This window comes from Vidua macroura, chromosome 2 (assembly GCF_024509145.1).
Source record: "Vidua macroura isolate BioBank_ID:100142 chromosome 2, ASM2450914v1, whole genome shotgun sequence".
Taxonomy (NCBI): domain Eukaryota; kingdom Metazoa; phylum Chordata; class Aves; order Passeriformes; family Viduidae; genus Vidua; species Vidua macroura.
The window spans coordinates 19,816,680-19,837,025 of record NC_071572.1 but is presented as its reverse complement, the minus strand read 5'-3'; the positions used below and the strand labels follow the sequence as shown (position 1 = coordinate 19,837,025).

At 37.4% G+C, this 20,346-nt stretch overlaps 1 protein-coding gene across 2 annotated transcripts in view; it reads right to left on the bottom strand.

Annotated features, from left to right (window-relative positions):
• Positions 1-20,346, bottom strand: part of MID1 (midline 1) — a 96,652-nt gene that overhangs the window by 44,061 nt on the left and 32,245 nt on the right. The gene's annotated exons all lie outside the window — the stretch shown is intronic.

The following is a 20,346-nucleotide window of genomic DNA, read 5'->3' as shown; positions in this document are numbered from 1 at the left end:
GTGCTTTTCTCCTGACAAGGGCTGCAAGTGTCTCTGCACAACTTTCATTAATTTCAACCCTCCTCATCTTTTATTAATGACCTTCTTTTCTTCACACTACTACTTTTCCTCTGGTGTATCTATTCTATCAGTTCAGCCCCTGCAGCTACCATTAACTTACCTGACTTCCCAACTCCCACCTCCATACCCACATTTAGACTGCGTGTGTGTTTTCTGGTGTTGTTATTCCCTGCCTATTTCATGCTGTTTAAAACACTTTGTTCTTTGCTCTCCCTTTCTGCAGTCATGCAGTTTCCTTCCCATTTTTGCATGTGGCTACAAACAAATGAAGATGGCAGTATTTAATTGCTGAATGCTGCACCCTTTGGCATGTACCAGGGTTGATGCTGTAAGCACTGGAGAGGCAGTCAGTTCTGTTTCACCAGGAAAACACAACATTTTGGTGGCTTTTATGTATATGACCCTTCCAAGAAGCGTGATGAGTGCTTGAAGAACATAATTTTGGCATTTTCTTCCCAGCAGAGCTATGGATATTGTGTATGACAAGCTCTGGCTGTAAAAATACCTTCTACACTACATTTATTTCATAGCCCATTAAAACAAAGAGTAACAAGAACAGACATTTTTACCAAACTCTTTGTGCTGGATCTTACATTTCCATAAGCCATACTGTGAAAAATCTTAATTGCAAAGGCATGTTGGCTGTGCTGTCAGATGTCCCTTTGTAGGACTGAGACTCACATGCAAAGTCAAAATATCATATATAGTTACAGTATCAGATAACTTTTGCCTTCAATAAACAGTTCCTTAAGATGATTCAAATGAGTAAATATGCTTGAAATTGTATTTACAAAAGTTCCTAATCTTATACATTAATGTTTTACATGTTTTAATATTTTACACTAAAATGTTTCAGTGAAAATAATGTATTCTTGATTGAGGTTATCTAATTTAAAATGTATTATTGAACATAAAAAATACTAGCAGTTCGTACCTATATATACAATGAAGAAAAAATATATTCAAAACAGTTGTGGAACACTGCAATGATTTCAAATAACTGAAGGTTATTTCTCTTCAACTTCCATTAATACCTGAAGAGTCAGCATTTTTCTCTGAAACATAAATGTATTGACCCATAGATTTTTTATAGATTGTTATATGCAGGATATTTCCAAAATCTGGATATAATAATCTATATTCCTATATATATATATATACATATATATATATATATATATCGGATGAAGAACAAAATCTTAGAATAAGTTTCCTATCCAGTGGCTATAAATATAAACCCATATATATTAGTATGGCTTCACACAGGTCTCATGATATCTTCTGCATTTCCTGACTATGAAAATGGAAGAAAATTATGAAACAAGTGAGTTGCTTAGAAAAACTGGAGTTAATCCATTCCCATGCTCTGTCTCCTTGATCTGTGTAATTTCCAATATGGGAAGTCTGGAATTTTGTTTCCATGCAGTTTGGTATGCAAGAATTTTTTTTTTTTTTTTGGTTTTTTTTTTTTTTTTTTTTTTTTTTTTTTTGTTTTTTTTTTTGTTTTTTTTTTTTTTTTAAGTCAAGAATAATCAGAATTTTGTTAATTTTTTGTTGAAGAACATAAGTTTCTATTAATGCTTTACTAGATGACAAGAACCTGGTGGCTGCTGTCTGAAATTAATGTCAATCTTTCCAGTTTCACTAGGGCAGTACTCAATTGCAGCTCTTAAAAGTGGCTTGATTTGAAAGTTTTAAAGCTGATAAAACTTGATCAATTCCTGCAGCATGTTTACCCAGATTTTCTCTTGGCAGTATCTTCCTCTAGTACTTTCCCCTATTATTTTTTCAGACAGACCATGGAGCCACTTTAGCTACTATGTGATAGTAAAGTTGCAGAGTTTGAGCTCTGCCCTCTTTCTTTACTCCATGTAGGGGGATGCAGGAAAGGCCTGAACATTTAAATTTCAGAAACAGATGTTTGCTCAGAGACTTTCCAAAGTGTTGCAACCTCATTTCTCATCCACACCAGGAACTTCCCCACTTGCATAAGACAACACTGCCAGATTTGGAGCTCCAGCCAACTTGGAAAATTAATTTAGTTATTGTAGACCAGAATTCCTGGGAGAGTGAATTTTAGCCAGGTTTGAAGTCTGAAGAAAGTGTGCTCTCACATTATGATGAGTACATGTGAAAATGAGTAGCAGAGTAACCTGATTCCCAAGTACTTTCCTTCTTCCCACCTAATCTTCTACTGATGTTCTGTTGGGCAAACCAGATTACAATTGTATTTTTGGTAATGCTCTAGTTAAATCACAATTTCTTAAACATTGGCACCTTCCTTTTCCTATCTTTTTTTTTTTTGTCAGTTGCTAATTTTCGTTGTTATCTATTAAAAACAGATCTTAGAAACTCTGGCGGTATTTTTTTTTTAAAGAAGCAAAATAGTTGCTGTGCATTTGCTCTGTGGACAGGCTTCACGTATGTTAACTCAGTAGATGCAAACTGCTCTCCAAAAGCAAAAGCAAGGCTGAATGCTTCCTAACTTACCAATGTAGATCCAGCCCAAGATCTTGACATTCCATGCATGCTTTGAAACTGTTTTTACGACAGTATAAAGTGAAAAGAATGCTTACTGTCCATTTAGCACGGTCTGACAATTATACAGCATAAATATTCCTATAATCTTGGGATAAATCCAAGTAGATGAAACCACAGACATGTAATTGAAAAGGACAGTTAAGGATGATGTTTCATTTTGACTCTGCATGCCTATAAAATGATATGATCCAGGAACAGGAGTCTAAGTTGGAAAAATTAATGCCAAAATCTAGGCGAAGGCAACTCAGTATTGATCACATTTTTTAAGCTGCTGTCTAGCTCATGAACATATTGCTGCTGAAGTCATGATCATGTTGCAGCAACGATTGCGTGAGGCTTGTGCCCTGATTGAAGTGGGAGGTCAGACTAGATGATCATAATGGTCTCTTCTAGTCTTTAAATCTATCAGTCTATGAAAACCAAATGTGAACCCATGCCCTTTGCCAAATTACCAGTCTCACGCAAAGCATTGCTTGTCTAAAATAAGAAGGTAGCATAAACAGATAATCCTAAACTACTATACGAGTTGGAAATGCTGTCAAAATAAATTAATGTAAGCTTCTAAAGAAGAGAAATGCTGAGTTGTGTGCTCCTGCCTTACATCACAGCAGAAAAAATAAAAGCATTCCCAAGACCATCTTCTCAGAGACATTTTCCATAAAAAATGTTTATTTAAAAAGCCAAAAAATAAAACAGATAGCTATCAGATACAATGAAATTTTCAAGTCCTTTTGAAGTAAAGCAACTGTATTTTTCTTATTAAAAATTCTATTCTTTCTCCCACTGGCAAATATAAGCAATCATTTGAATTTCCCACTCACTGCTTACTGGAAAGTTTTGAGAATGAATACACTGAAACTGCTGCATGTGCTAAGACATTCACTGTGGGATAGAATATTGAACAATAGTCCTGATCACCATTTATATCAAACCCACCATGACCAAAGCCTCAGCAAGCATTGACAGCAGTTTGCATTTCCTTTGATTCTAGTGTAGAACTGACCAGAGTAAAGCACATTTTGTGGCTATCTCCTGGTTTAAAGAACACAATTTTGCACAGTGGAACTTTAGTAATTACATAGGTTTCTTGAAAACCACTGCCCCCCTTCCATCACCTCTTTGCAAACAGTCAAAATGAAACAGTTTATACATTTCCAGACTGAGTTAGTCAAAGTGTGTAACTTAAAGCCACACAGCTATAGATGAGGAATAGAACATCACAAAGCAGAAGTGTGATCACAGTTCTGACTTACTCAAGCCAGCAGGGAGGGAAAGCAGGGTGGTGTTGACATGGCAGATCAATCTTTAGTACTTGCAGGCTGGTTAGAGATCATAAATATACTCCCTGTCACTAACACAGTCCATGCGAACATGTCTTCATTGAAATGTTTTCCTCCAAATTCAAAGGCATTATGCTGCATGTGCTCCAGTTATATTTTCACCTCATAGTGACATACCCCATGAACTAGTCCTGTTGCCTCCAGGACTTGTGTCTAACCTATTAAAAAACTTGCCAATCAACCCAGAATAAATGCCAGACTATCAAGGGTGTATTTGAGCCAGGTTTGGGGTATATGTGAGATTCATTTGGTATTCTTTATTTAAATGGACATGCCAGGTGTACATGGAAAAACTTAAGCTGATTTTTATTCTACGTACTTGTTCTGAAACAGATGACTACTCTTCCGTAGCATTCATGTGATCAACTGTGTAATTCTCCAGCCAGGGAATAGTAACACTTTAATAGGAATGATTGACCTCAAGTCTCAAATGTGCAGAGCCTGACAACTGCACTCCACATTCCTATGTGTAAAGAAATAAGAGCTATGATGTTGATAGACTCCTGGGAACTAGGATTTTTACCTCATGTGATTATAGTATATCACAAGGAAAGACCCATGAGATACTGCACTGTTAATTAATTGTCCAGGAATATTTTTATTAAAAGTGCAATGAAAATATCTGCATGGGAAGCCATTATGACTCCAGTGATGTTAACTAAGTTGAGTATTGAATATTTCCATATTTCATAGGAATGCCACAATTTTTCATTAATCTCTATTTAACATGGGACATTGTGGAAATTGAAGGAAATCCAAGCACTTCAAATTCTTGACCACATAAAATCTTTATTAACTGAGGAAGAAGCATTCTAGGGAGAGCCTCCAATTACACCCTCAAATATACCAGGAGTTCCTGCCATTTGTAAGTGCAGTTCTGCCCTTTTGTTTAACTACACTAATCTGTCTTGTGAGTTGCTCTTCAGACTTCCTCTACTGCTTCTTCTCTTTTGGAGAAAGAGAAATTTCATACCTGGGACCTCTGAGGAAAAAGAACAGGACAAGAGCTATATATGTAGCACCCTATCGCAAAAGTTATCCATTGATGTGTACTATAAGTTTGGAAAGGAAACAATTCATGTACTTAAAAACTATTTGCCCATAGCAGGGACCATGTTTATCCAGAATACAGGTCAATGAAACTTTCATTGCATACTTATTTTCATAGTTATTTTGTTATTGTAACAGAAGGACATATAAAAATGAAGTGAAAATAGCATTTTCTCTTAAACAGAGGCATTCAAACTTGTTAGAAGACTTCTGTTCCAGTTTAGATAGTGACAAAGCTGACTGACTGACTATATAAGACAAGTTGGGATTTTTTTTTTTTTCAATTAAGCTATTAGAAGATATCTAAATGTTAACTTGGTTGGGATCTGGGGGTTTTGGTTCTTTTTTAAGGAGTCATTAATCAAAGAAGGATCAGAATAATAATCAGGAATCAAGGATCAAGAAGGAACAGAGTTAGCATCTTACCACATTAAAAACTAAAACACATTTTGGACTGATATGTGAGTTGATATAGGTTTGCAAAAGTGTAAAACTATATTTGAGGCCACAATATATTAGACCTTTTTCTTCCTGCCTCAATGCAGGAGTCAAACTGGAAGCTGAAGTGTTAAAAGAGCAAAACAAATACCAGACTCTCTGAATTTAATGCATGTCATTAAAGACTTATTGTGTCGAGCTAGAGGGCTTATAAACTCATTCTTTTCCCCATGGGCTAATCCAGTGCAATGAAGGACAACTTGAACTATTGCACAGCTGTCCTGCAGCACCCTAGCTAAATGTACTTCCAGCCTCCTAGGACATAGAATGTATTTAAAACCAAGAGTTCAACACAAGCTCCTGCCCACGACATTCATAATGTAATCCTGCTCAAGAAAGATCTGGGAAGTATTCATTCCAAAACCTGAAATTCTAAGTTTTCCACCTAACTAATGACAGGCATCTATACAAAAACAAACCAAAAATATTATCTAAAGAACCAAAATTTATTCAGTGTTATTAAAGTCTGGGTTTCTACAGATGTCTGCCTAAACATTTCTGAAAGTTATATTTATTTAAGAGGTTTTATTGTGGAAAAAAATCTGGGTTTAATCAGTCAATACATATTACTGCATTTTGTGGTTGAAAAATTCCATCTTATCTAAGCAGGTATGTGTAGAAACAATTCAGTATTATGCAAAGCTAGCAGGTTAGAAAAGGCAGCTGGATAGGCAAGAAATGGAGAAGGTCAATGTGGTGATTTGGTCTGCATTAGGTAACAATGGTGGAGCTGTCACAAGCCTAATTCAGCTCTTTCTGCTGGCCTGTAATAAAGCTGACACTTGAGGCAGCTGCACTCTTCTGCATTTGTTTCTCAGTATAGCAAACAGCACACTGAGGGATATTTATTGACTGCCCTCCTGAGGATATTAATTGTCCATCCAGAGAATGAAGCTGTGAGTCCATCTCCTGGCATGGCTAGAAGGTCTGGCAGACCCAGGATTCACACTGGCCTTGTCTGCCACTAGGCAGCCAGCATGTAGTATTTAGGCTAACAGAGAACAACAGCAGCTCCTATTCAAGAAATGGGAGGGGCTGTGTGGGCAGTTCCACTGCCCAGGAAGAAGCAGTGCATCAGTGAACCCGACATACTCCCAGCTGTTGCCCCAGCAGCACATTAGGAGCCATAGAGGCTCCACTGGTAAACCCAAGGGAAGCCAGAGAACTGCACCTCTTTCGGAAAATGCTGATCCCACTGTCCAGTGTCATGGTGCATGAGGCTAATGTCACCAAACCGGCTAAGCCCTAGTTCTGGCATAGGGTGAAGTATACTAATCAAAGCACCACTTACAATTGTATTTTATGGGGGTTTGAGTCTTGTGTTTATGAACCCTCTGAAATTTTGCCAAGAAGTACACCATCAGCTAATTACGACCCTCTGGAGCACTCTGCTTGTTCCTCACTGAAGTCATTGATGGCTCTGCCTTTTCCTTGCAGTGAATATACCATATACCATACCTTGCAGACTACATACCATAAAAAAGTTGGCATCTGTCCATTTTGGTGCTCATTCTTTCACATGCTCAATGCCTTGCTGCCCATGGTTAGAGCTTGCTCTAGACAGAAGTGTAAACCTCTCAATTTTCTTCTCCTCATTTGCTCTATTTCCTATTCAGCAAACTAAAATAATCTACTAGATTGAGTAAATGTCCTGAAGGAAGTTTGGTGTGGGGAACTTGAGTTTCCCACAGTTTTCAAGTTTAGATTTAAGTTCAACTTTTTTGAATAGAAGGCTTAAACATTCATCTAAAATACCTGTCAACCTGACCAGATAATATAATTTTTCAGTATTTTTCTATGCAAAGCTTTTGACCAAGCACCAGGCCTCACATTTAGGAGTTACTAAAATACTTGATGTCTTGGACTGGTTACCTAGAACAGAGGCTAGACAGAGTTAGAGAATAAAGTGGGTATTTATTAAAGGCCTTCAATAGATACACCTTGGGCAGTGCAAAAGCCTCACAGAGGCTACACCCAAGATGAACAATGGTCATGAGTTTTTCTTTTTTTTTTTTTTTTTTTTAACAGCAGTTCTGCTGTATCTTTGTAAAGAGACACAAGAGATTAAGAAGAATAAAAAGGATCTAACAATATATTAAAAGACTTTTTCTATTATTATTTAAATTATAGAAAATATCTAGAAAGAATAAAAGCAACCAGATCAGATTCCTTGACAGCACCTGTTTATATTATTCATGCACCTGGAGCATTTATAATGTGCAAAACATTTGTTTCATAATAAATATTGTAAAACTGCCTCCTTTACTATTATTTTAAATGTAGTTCCCTGTAAGGAATATGATGTGCATTGGGTTGTCTGCAGTACATACACATTTAGAAAAAAATACGCTGTCTAAAATGGAAATGCCACATTTACAGGGGACAATATTGTTTGTTCAGAATTTGCCATTACTTTATACTCTAACTCTGACTAGACTCTATTCTAGGTAGCCAGTCCAAGGCATCAATCTTTGGCTCAAATTTCAGGTACAGAGATGTTATTATATTTAAGTCTTTGACTTTATAATTTGCTATGGATAAAACCAGATAGCAACATTAAATACTCTTAATAGAATTACATACTTAGGGACTTAAAAGAATATGATGGTGGTGAGCTGAGCTTAAACTAAATAGGGAGTATAAATTGCAAAGTACAGATCATGACTTGGAAGCAGATTTTGTTTCATATTTCCGTCATAGTCAGGTTAAATTTCTGTTCTGACCTGCACAGTCTTTATTGCCAATACTTCCTCAGAGATCAACTCAAGATTTCAAATTCACTAAACACCACTATTACCACCAAAAAATCCAACCCACCCCAAAACTAAAAAAGACAAAAATTAAACCAAAACTGCAACAAACTCCTCATGAGTTTTAGCTGGAAACCTAAAATTCTGAGTATATTTTAAATACTGATGCATTAGAAAAATAACCATGGCAATTCCAGCACTTAATTTTCCTTGCATTTTGCAACTGATAAATGAAAGGAAAACATACCAAGAAGACACTCAGCAGGCAGAAGGATCATCCTCTCTGATTAATGTACAATGCTAAAGGCTTTCCCTTCCCTTTCCTCATCAGTGCATCCAACTCCATTCCCAGATATCCTGATCTCCATCACTACTCCTACTTCCAAAACATGCTCATAATTTTGCTCCATTTTTTGTGGTCATGCTGTGACATGTCCAGCTGCTGCTACAACATGTCCCTCACCTCCTGCTAGACTTTATGAAGCTTAGTTGAACTCAAATTCTGGCTATTGCTTTGCTGGCAGTGTATGGTGCCAAGAGTTTCTGGGAGGAAGGTGTGAAAGTGCCGGAGTCCAGGACATCCCTCTGGCTGCCCTGGCTGTCTCGAGACCCTGGCAGGGGGCTCAGAGACCTTGGCACAAAGCCAAAAACACCTGTGGCTTCGATTTTAGCCCATGGGAAAGGTTGCCAACTCTGTATGAGGAATTACAAGCCACAAGGGTTTGACTAGTGTGTTAGGTGAGTTGACACAGGGTGAAAAAATAGAATTTTGGGGTTTTTAGAATGTGATTCAGGGGTACAAGATAGAGGAATTTGGGTGTGTCCTAGCTACCTTCTCCTTCTTCTTGTTCTCCATGTCTTGGTGTGATGGTGACACTTTTCTATTGGTTTAAGGTAGAGACACACTGTCTAACATAGATTATAGGTATTGGCATGTTATTGTAAACAGAGTACACGTAACTTTTTGATATAAAATGTAAATACTGCCTGAGAGGGCATGCAGATTGCCATGGTTTCTTTGCTAGATGGACCTCGGCAGGTCAGAGACAGAATGTTATAGAAAAGGAAAAATAAACCTTGAGAACTCAATCCTACGCATTTCAGACTCCGTCTTTGGCTGCATGGGCTAGAAAACAAGGACTTTTACAATCTTGGGGTCATTCCAACAAGGCAGACCCTGAGATGAAAGTAATGTGGATGCTCAAGAAAATCCTCAGGGGGTGAGGGATGCATGCTGCAGACAGCAGAACAGCCAAAGAAATAACTCATTCCCCTGCTAAGATACTGTTTTTCACTTCATAATGGAGTACACTTTCACAAAGAAATGAAATAATCAATTCAGTGATAATCCAACTATCATTTGAGAGGCCAGTAAAGGAGGGATGTATTATTTTTTAGCAGTCCTTACTAATGTATATGCAACGATTAAAAAATCAAACCAGCCAGAAGCAAACTTTCCATGTGGAAGCCACAGCAGACTTGCCTGTTCACTTACCTCAGCTTTGCAGACGACCACAGATGTGTTTCGCTTTACTAATGTGAATTAATCAATTTGTATCAACTAATGAGTTGTTCATGCTAGGATGAACAATTGCATGAGGATACTTCAAAGTAGTGAATTTTGGCTCAAGCAGGTATGTTTGCAAGTACTCTTGTAGTATTTTTTTACTGTGCTCCTATAATCACTTGCAGCATGCCCGACCATAAAACATAACTCAAGCCAGTTCTACTTCATTGATAATTGAGATCCCATGACTATATACTGAACATTTTTTTTCTATTTTTTATTTCTGATTACACACAGTTTGAAAAGTAAAACTGAAATAAAACTTCTGTGAGTTAAGAATTAGTGGATTGTGTCAGAATATTTGTGATATCACCACAGAACTATGGTTCCACAAAACATTTAAAAAATACATTAAAAATAAATCTTCTGCTGTAATTTGCAAGGTGATAGGTCATATCATATGAAATCAAAGGATATTTTTAGGGAAAAAAGTGCAAGTACAAGCCCAGATATATGCACCTGTAAGATTTCAAACTCACAAACACAGGTCTGTTTCAATTTATAAAACATTATTTTGTACTCTTCTGAGTTAGAACTTTGCTTTTTTGGCATTTCAGATTTTCACCTAAAAGGTAAAACACAAAGGAAAGGACTGTGTGTTCTCCAAGAGAACTGAACAATCAATAACAACTCTAAATCTTCTAACAGGAAAAGACTTTGAACATTTTACTGATGAAATAAGGATGAGATTCTTTGCTTATGGCCTTAATATTAAACATACAAATTTGCACTAGTAAATTTAGTAAATCTGCCGTCAGAAAAGAGAGCATTTAATCCTCAGAAAGCGAAATAAATTTATAAGGGCATATATATAGTAGATTTCAATAAATGCTCAATTAAGAACAAAATACTTATGAATAATAGAGGATAAAACACCTGAATCCACAGTCTGTTTTCTATAAGAACAGCAAGTGACAGGTATTGCCCAACCTTTCTTTAACATCTTAAAAACTTCAGATGAATAATCATAATTTTCACAGACCACTTTCCTGGTACCTCTTCTTCCTCCAAAATTCCAAATGCAAAAATGATGGTCCTCTAGAAGTGTGAGTAATGAAGCAAATGCCAGATTCTGCACCTAGGACAGGGCAACCCAGGTTGTGTGCACAGACTGCAGAATGAGAAGCTGGAGATCAGAGCCATGAAAAGGGACCTGGGGGTTCTGGTTGATGGCGAGTTGAACTTGAGTCAGCAGTGCCCTGGCAGCCAGGAGGGCCAGCCCTGTCCAGGGAGGCATCAGGCACAGCATGGCCAGCTGGGCAAGGGAGGGGATTGCCCTGCTCTGCTCTGAGCTGGGGCAGCCTCACCTCAAGTGCTGGGGGCAGTTTTGGGTGCCACAATACCAAAATCCTCAAGCTATTGGAGGCTGTTGAAGGAGGACCATGAGGATAATGAAGGGCCTTGAGGGGAAGCTACATGAAGAGCAGCTGAGGACCAGCAGCAGGCTGGTCTGTTCAGCCTGGAGAAGAGGAGGCTGAGGAGGGACATCATTGTGGTCATCAACGTCCTCACAAGGGGAAGCAGAGGGGCAGGTACCAATCTCTTCACTCTCATGGCCAGTGACAACCCTCAAGGAAGCAGCATGAAGCTGGGTCAGGAGAGGTTTAGTTTGGATGTCAGTAAAAGATTTTTCACCCAGAGGGTGATTGGACCATGGAACAGGCTCTCCAGGGAAGTGGTCACGGCACCAAGTTTGACAGAGATCAAAAACTGTTTTAACAATGCTCTCAGGCACATACATGGTGGGATTGTTGAGGTGTCCTGTGCAGGGCCAGAGTAAGACTCAAGGATAATTTTGGGTCCCTTCCAACTCAGCATATTCTATGATTTTATGACCTTTGAATGATTTACAAAGAATCTTAGAATGTTTCATCTTATCTATTCTAGCATACCTAAACTAAGGATGCAGACCTGAGCTAGTCTTCCATGGCCTGCTGATCATCTTTACATCAGGCAGGATAAAAGCAGTAAAATGTAGAAACAGCTTGCCTGAACCCTCTCATACAGCTTTGCTTATTTCTCTGTAAACATTGTAACCATAATATGACAGGCATTCGGGTAATGAAAAATAAATTACTTTACATTTTGTTGAAAAGACTAGCAGTTTAGAGAAAAGTGCAAATCCAATTATTCCTAGAGAGAGAGGGAGATCTTAACATTTCATTTGACACATTTACATAATGTGACCAATTTATAACGACTTCCTCCAGACAAATTATTCATTTAATTTATGACAGCCTTTGAAGTTTTGGCTACTATCAAGGTACCAAACTTTTTCTGCTGAAAACATGAGTCAATGCTGATTATATAAGTATGCTTTTCATGGCACTTTGGGAAGATATTAAAACTGAAAAGCACATGGAAGTCTCAACTTGAGGCCTTCAATTAATTCAGTTTGAGTTTGATCTCAGACAAAATTTTCTTTGGAGAAAAGATATGAACTTTATTTACCCAGTATATTATTTCACATCTGTATTTTCTACATCCATTGTAGAGAGATGAGCCTACAGACTTTGTGAGAATACCTTCTCTTTAGCCATATAAAACATACATAAAAAGCATACATCTATACAGTAGCTCATACATGCTCTGTAAAGTCAAATGAATGAGTAATGCAATGTGCAAGGGGTGTAGAGAGAGAACAAAGTATTCTCTGGTGTTTCTGCTCATCAGTAGTGTTTTGAGGTCACACAATACTGATTGAGTGTTGAGCCTGATTTCATGTACAACAACTTTTTAATTTCCTCCTTTTTTCATTGACTGAAGTAAGATTTCTTCTCCCTGGATAAATAAAGGCTCAAGGGGCTCATAAGAATATCCCCATACTTTAAAGGGTACCTACAAACAGTCTCTTCACAAGCAGCCACACAGCAATTGGTATAAGTTGCACTGGGAGACATTTCACCTCAATGTAAAAAAGACATGTTTTACAGTGGTAACAGTCATTTACTAAAATAGCCTCCCCAGGGACAAGGGAGAGTCCTCATCACTGGAAGTCTTCAAGATGCAATTGGACAGATAGTCTGCATTGTCATCTAGGCTCCCTTTTACATGAAAGGTTGAAACAGATCATCTTGGGAGGTCCCTTCCAAAATGTGGTGCTCTACAATTAAAGATTTATTTGCCACTCTTATTAGTTAAAGAGCTGTATCTATAACTGATTCATTCTTTTAAGTATGGTCCTCTGTGCATGTACGTGGACTTGTGTGTACATATGGATGTGTTTTAGCAAACCCTCCAGTGAAATCAACCTACGGGTTAGCTTGGCCTCTCATTCTAGCTTGCTGAGCTTCATGCCTGTATTTTGAGCTGATTTGCCCAGTCTGGAACTATTTTAATTATTCAACTGTTCCCTAATTTTGACACTACAGTGCCATTAACAAAGTGAGTTACATACAGGAGAGGAGAACTGACATCTCTCTAATTCCTACTGGCCTGGCCCACACTTTCCTGCATCTCCAGATGCTTGGAAAACAAAGCCTGGCAAGACATGCAAACCCTCAGGATGTCAGGCTTTCCCAGAGTGAGGGCTTTTGACTCCTTAGTTCTGCACATGAGCTGGTTCACCCCAAGCATAAACACACAAGTCTGTGAGATGGCCAAGAAATAATTGTGCAAATAGCTGAGGAGGGGTCAGAAGAACTATGCCCTGTACTGCATTTGTAACTATGTCAAGAGAGGCTCTACTCTCTAAATTGCTGTTACACTCTGATAGGAAGAACAAGTTGGTTTTGGTAACCTTTCACCTTGTTGTAACTATTTATGCAGAAGATGGGACATACATTTTGGAAATTACAAATTCTAGATAATATTACTGAATATTGAAATGACAGTTCCATTAACTTCCATATATTTCATTTGTTTCTGCCAGAGTGGTTTCTATTGAATATATAAAACTAGCTTTTACCCATAATTTTTGTAATTAATAAGGAACTTATTTTACTTTATAAGTCAATATCTCTTTTTCCTTTGTTTTCATAATAATGTATTTGTTCCTGAAGTTAACAGTGATGCAAATCTTCCGAAGTCTTTGTTTCCATAGTAACCACCTTACTTCAAGAGAAAACCAAATCACATACCAAATACATGAAGCCCTAAAATGCTTTAAATTACTCATTAAACTAATTAAAAAAAAAACTGATAAAACAAAATTTCTTAATAGAGATAAAAGAGTAATATTGCTTACTTTGTTCTTACCTTATATGAATTTCAATTACTTTTACAAGAGAAAAACATCCTGATCCTTATTTTATAGATTATTCAATTTCCCTAAGATCAAATTCCTTTAATCAAAGATGCGCGAAAGGCTATGCTAGTTTTCCTACTGAGTCAATGGGCTTTGAATGAGAGCCGTCAGAAACCAGTAAAATTAAGAAGGCCCCTTCCACTATGGTTACTAAATGCTGGTAAAATTTTTGTTCAGTAAAGTAATCTGGGTGCTCAAGATAATGATTATTACTTGTATGTTAGAGTGGCATCAGCTACTTCTCAAACAATCTATACATGGTTACTGAAGACAGCAAAAGCAAAGATTCCTAGGTTTGACATTACAGGTATGTTGCCCTTACCACAGTCTGTTGACATGTGCTCAAAATGAAAACTTACTGGATGAACATTCTGAATTCAAACTTCTAAAACTAGCCCCTTAGAAATGTTAAAAAACAAAAAAAAACCAAAAAAAACAAACCAAACCAAAAAAAACCACAACGAACCAAACCCCCCCAAAAAACCTGCTTTGCTTCTGAATGTAATTTTGAAACTGTGTGTCTAAAAAAAGAAGTTTTCAATATTTCTTGATGAGTTTGTCCAGGCCTTTAAGGTTGTCCATTCTCATTATTAAATATGTGCTGCAGTATGTCTCCACTGTATGACACTAGCTGCTGGGTGCTTTTCAAAGTAAATAGAAATCTGCTTTGTTTCATCTTGCAGAGCTCCCTAAAGGTAACCTCAGAAATGTCTTAGGTACAAATGAAATTTGTACATCAAAAATGCTTTTGAGACTCAGGGTCAAACAACTAGCACGAAAATCAAATGTGAATGAAAGAAAGAAAAGGGAAATGAAAGAAAAGGGAATCACAGTAAAAGCAGTGGATTTCACAACTTGGTAATTTTCTTTAAGCAAATTCTGTATTTTGGAAAAACAGCTGTTAACCCTAACAACTGCAGGAAAGGCCCCACAGATCCTGTGGACAAGGAACTGACCATGTGCTCTCACAGCAAAGGTGGCTGTTGATGCCTTGAAGGTGTTTACATGATGAAGAAGTTGCACAAAGGGGCTGTGAGTTTCTATACTTCAAGACAGTCAAAATAGTCACTAGGCAACCTGCCCTCACTGTGAAAGGGGCTGCTGACTAGATAACTTCCAGAGGTCTCTTTCAAGCTAAATTACTCTCTAATTCTGTAATTAAGACACTTATTTTTATAAATCATAAATATTACTGACATTCTGAAATTCTATAGATAATTAGTTGAGCCATAAATAATTTTTATATAAAGAATTCAATGAAATATATTTTTAGAAGCTGAGTTTATCATATATGACTTATAGCACACGTGACAAAGTTTTGTACATTTGACTGCACTATTTAAAGTATGTTGTAAACCATGAGTGAATAATATGGATACCTAGCTTTCCTATTACCTTCGCTTAATCTATTCTTTGAGTTTTTATCTTCTGAATGATGTCAAGCTCCAGTGAATAAAATTATTTTTGGGTAGTGTACAGTTACAGAAACATTACACTTATTTTGCTTCACCTGGAATCTTCGACAAAGAACAAGACTGTAATTTATTAAGGGGTGCATTCAGTTTTCAGTGCACTTGTGAGAGATAAAAAAACAGAACAGGAATTGCAAGGCATCTTCAGCCTTACCTATTTCATGTACTCTGCTAAACAGAAAAATCTGATTTATTTTCCGTCATTCAGTATTGGTTGAGGAGTTTAACCAGGGGTGGAAGAACTGCCACTCTTTTTTTGGGATTTAGTCTGCCAGCGCATGGCATCAGACAGTTGTGGTTCAGTGCTCCTGGCCTGAGCTAACGGGGGTGAGTTTCAAAGACCTTCAAATTAAAAACCCATTAATGGAGAAGACAGATTCAGACTTGCTTTTAACTGCTTTTAACATTTACTTGCTTGATATGAAAGCTGTAGGGCAAAAGGAAGATAAAGCCTTAAAAAGTATGTGGATTGCTTTACACAGAAGTACAAAAGAAATTAACATAATTTAGTCCTATACAGTGTTAGAAAACTGCAAAGACAGAACCACCTACATGAATTACAATGCTTATGTAAAACTTATTCCTACTTCTCAGTTTTCCTTGAATAGCCTGGCTGCCCTGGTTTTCTCTTCCCTGTTAAATTGTGGTTTGTTTTTTTTTTTTTTCACAGTCAAAAATGGTACTTAGCTGAAGTGAAATCCTTAAATCTTTTGAGGGTATACAGTATGGGTCTCCTGATTAGGACATCCAGTAGAAACAGTAGAATTTTAAAAAAGACTGGAGAAAGGGGAAAGAAATACTACATCATAGTTTGCACTGAAATAATGCCCCAATTAAATAAAAATACATGATAAAAATTACATGGTCTTCATTTTTCCCTAGAGGTTTGGCATAAGGCTAAAAGCATGTTCAGTTTAGTCCCCCAGATTTAAAAAAAATGTGTGCTATTATGCATCAGAGCTATAATTAGTCATTTTGATAATAATAATGGAGTTTATAATTTCACACCAGGCTGATCATCACTTGAAACCATTTATTTCAGCTGAGGACATCCCCTGTTAATTGGAATGTTTTGCTAGTGGTGTGTTCATTAAGATACAGTCTTGTCATTATGGCCATTAGGCTTGACCTCTTCCCTTGAATCCAGCCCAGAAAACAGCCATCTGGGATCCATGCATGTGGATAGCTGGATTCAGATACACTAACAGCGACTGAGATATTCCTCTATGAGCTGTAGGTGAAATAAAAGAATTAGTATGCAAAATGTTGTAGTCTCTCTTGCACAAGGTCAGATTCTGCAATTACTGTGGTCATACCTGGCCTTAGAAAGCAGAGAATTTATAATGTCTGCCTGCAGCAAGTTTTTAAAAGTAGTTTTGCTATGCACAAAGGGCTAAATCCAGACAACTGTTGAATGTTAAGAATCAGATAATTTTGAGAGATGTAGCTCAGCTCATAACTTATCCTCAACTATTTAGAACATTCAGACTTTTTAAAGCTGTTGCCAATATCAGCAGGGATTGTATTTACATCTATGATCATACATATTTGACGTTTCCCATTATTAGCTCCTTATTTCATGTACTGCAATGTCAAACTTCAGTTATATCAGATTAAATTTTCCAGTTGCAGTATTTTCTTGGTCTGATTTTATTTAATTTTCATTTTTATAGAAATGTCAGATAAAACCACCAGCTTGTCACAAAACAAGTTACAGAAAATACGCTGCCATCAGTGATAAAAAGTCATGTTCTGCTGCTTCAGTGCTTTGAAATCTGGACTTAAATTTGGCAGGAGAGGTTTTTGTGCCAGGTGTATGCCTTTTTGCCTTTAGCTGCCAGTCCTTCCAAATTCAAACAAGATCTGAAAAAAAACTGTACATCACAATTTTGCAACTGAAAATTCTGAAGACTGACAACACTAGCTGAGCTCCAGACTCCCAGCTGACCAGACGGGATGTGTGCTATCATGGTACAGATCAGGGCTACTCAAACTTGCCTACAATATCCTTGTAATGACTTCTCCCACCTGATGAGCTAAAGCAGGGTTATATTCCAGATCTAAAAGCAGAGTTTGTCTCCTTGCCCCCTGTTCCTGTCCCTTGAGAACACACTTGTTAATGCAGAGAAATTAAACTGAAATTTAAAATGGAACAAGCACTGTAAGTTAGAAACAGAGAAAGGAGTATGGCAAATAGATGGAATTAGGTAGACTAGCAATGGATAAAAAATGTTCCTGGTGAGGCTCGAGGAGGTGATGGGAAGAAATGGGGATAGAAAACTGGAAAAGCAGAGTGAGCAAAAAGTCACTATGATAAAGGGTGCTGAGACTGGGAGATGGGTGAGCTGGAAGCCTCTCTGGAAGTACAACCAGATGAGATCCTCAAATGAGAGAGTAAAATAACAAGGTAGATACTGCAAATAACCCCAGCAACAAAAAAGGGGCGGAGATGGTGGAAAGATAAGGTGATGGGAAGAAGAAACAGCAGAAGAAGGACCAAGGAAAAGTCAGCATAGTGAGATGAGAATATACAAACGGGAATTACTGTGTTGGGTAAACAGCTGGGAAAATAAAGCCTTGCAGGGTAGAACCACTAGGGCAAGAGACCAGAGAGGGCAGAGTCCTGAGGAGAACAGTGGTCTGTGGGATGGCAGGGGCTTACCGAATATAGTTGAGCATCCATGGAGGTCCGAGCAGTCTGGGAACCAAAGGAAAAGGTTCAGAATAAATACAGCTGTAGAAGCAGGAAAATACTAATTTGGGGACATGGATGCTGAGCATATACTGGAAAACTGGAAAAGGATCTGAGCAGGCAAGGAGACTGAGACTGGGTGTCAGGAAAGAGGAAGACCAAGTCTAAGGAAGGAAGATGGAAGTTAGAAATTAGACTTTGTCAGAGGAAAAGGCCTCTAGGTGAATAATTTAGCAGGACTTTGTGTGGGTTTATTTTACAGGGAAAATGCCTGCACCAGATAACTTTCTAATAAATCTCAAATGATCCTTATGATATCAGCTATATTTTCCCATTTAGTAAAACATTTCCATCTGCCAGCAAATGTGTAATCATATATTAAAACAGAATCACATAAATGAGACCAGCAGAGACAACTGGTCCCTCACCAGAGAGTCTGGTTTTATGGTTTCTCACAAATCTTTTTTGCGGCCTTGGGAATATTTCTTATGTGCAAAATGTGAGAAGTAAAAACCAGAAATGGTCCAATGGTTGTCTTTGGAATTGCTGCTCTTTTGTAGGCACTTAAAAAGGCAAACATCAAAAGATCCTTTACTCTTCTAAATTATCAACTTGTGATTTCTATGAATTTTGCTGTTGATTTGATTTAGGTAGGATTTCACCCCTTCATTGTTTGTAAAGGAAACTGAAATAAAGCACTTGTTCTCCCAGTCCAGCTTTTAATTAACAAAAGACTGCAAAGTTAATGTGATTGTTTGGGTTTTCATTTGCTAAGGATACCTCAGTGTAAGCATCAAGACTTTGATCTCCTCTGTAGTTTTTTTTTTCCTTTTCTTTTCTGACATTATCAATCAAAGAAGAAGTTAAAGTGGTTTCTTTTCCCATATACAATCATTTAATAAATGTGTTTTCTCACTTTTATTGTTTAACCCCAGCTGTTGTCTAAGTACCAGCAGCCAGGTTGGACAGGAGCTCAAGGATCATGTGGACCAAACTTTCCTGGCAAAAGCACAGTCTAGACAAGATGGTCCAGCACCCTGACCTGCAGAATCTTAAAACTGTCCAACCCTGGGGAGTCCAACACCACTTCCTGAGGAGATTATTCCAATTGCTGATTGTGAAAAATTTTCCTTTCATGTCTAATCAGAATCTCCCCAGTAGTAACTTGTACCCATTACCCCTCATTTTTCCATTGGACTGCTTGTAAAAAGAAGTCTCTATCCTCTTTGTAGTCACCTTTTAAATACTGAAACATGATGATAAGGTCTGCCCTAAGCCTTCTTTTCACAAGGTTAAGCAAACCCACTAGCTGGTGTGAAATCCTTAATTCTTTTGAGGATATACAGTATGGGTCTCCTAATTAGCACATCCAATAGAAAATCAATTTTAAAAAAGACTAAAAAGTTGGAGAAAGAGTAAAGAAACTCCTTGTTTTAGACTAAGCACTACTTAGCAACAACAAGTCATCAGCGTGTTATCAACATCAATCTCACACTAAATCCAAAATGTAGCACTGTACCAGCCTGACTCTGCCAGCTGGCTTTAGAGATATTTTAGTATTTAACACTTGTCATATGTAAAAGGTGAAATGTTCTCCTCCAATACTTTTATTCAGTGCTAGCCATTTCTCTTCCAGTTAAAGGAATAAGTCATTGTCTGGAAGAAAAACTGTTTTTGAAAACAAAATTCATATGCCTGACTTAACCCACACAGAGAAATCCCAGCAAATCCCAAATCTCTTGTGAAAAAAATACTTACACATAGCAAAATTTATCACACTTCTTTAAAAGATTCTGAAAATGGCATAGTGCACATGGCGTAGTGAGCATGCTTTTGAAAGCAACAGGTTTACTATGTTACTTTCTTATTAGTCTTAAGGAAGAAACATTCCTGACTGGTAATATCCGGAACAGAAAAAATAAAGAAATCATTATGAGAACTGCATTATTTTGAGCATAGACTGGTCCTGCAGAGCAAGTTTTTCATGTAAGTTATTTCTTGACTTTTATTCTTAGGAGTGATGTTTATTCTATGGCCTTTGCCACTTCACATCACTGAGTATTTCAGATATTTCATCTATAAAAGAAAAAGAAAATAAATATTGGCTTAACTCTTTTTCATAAGACAGTA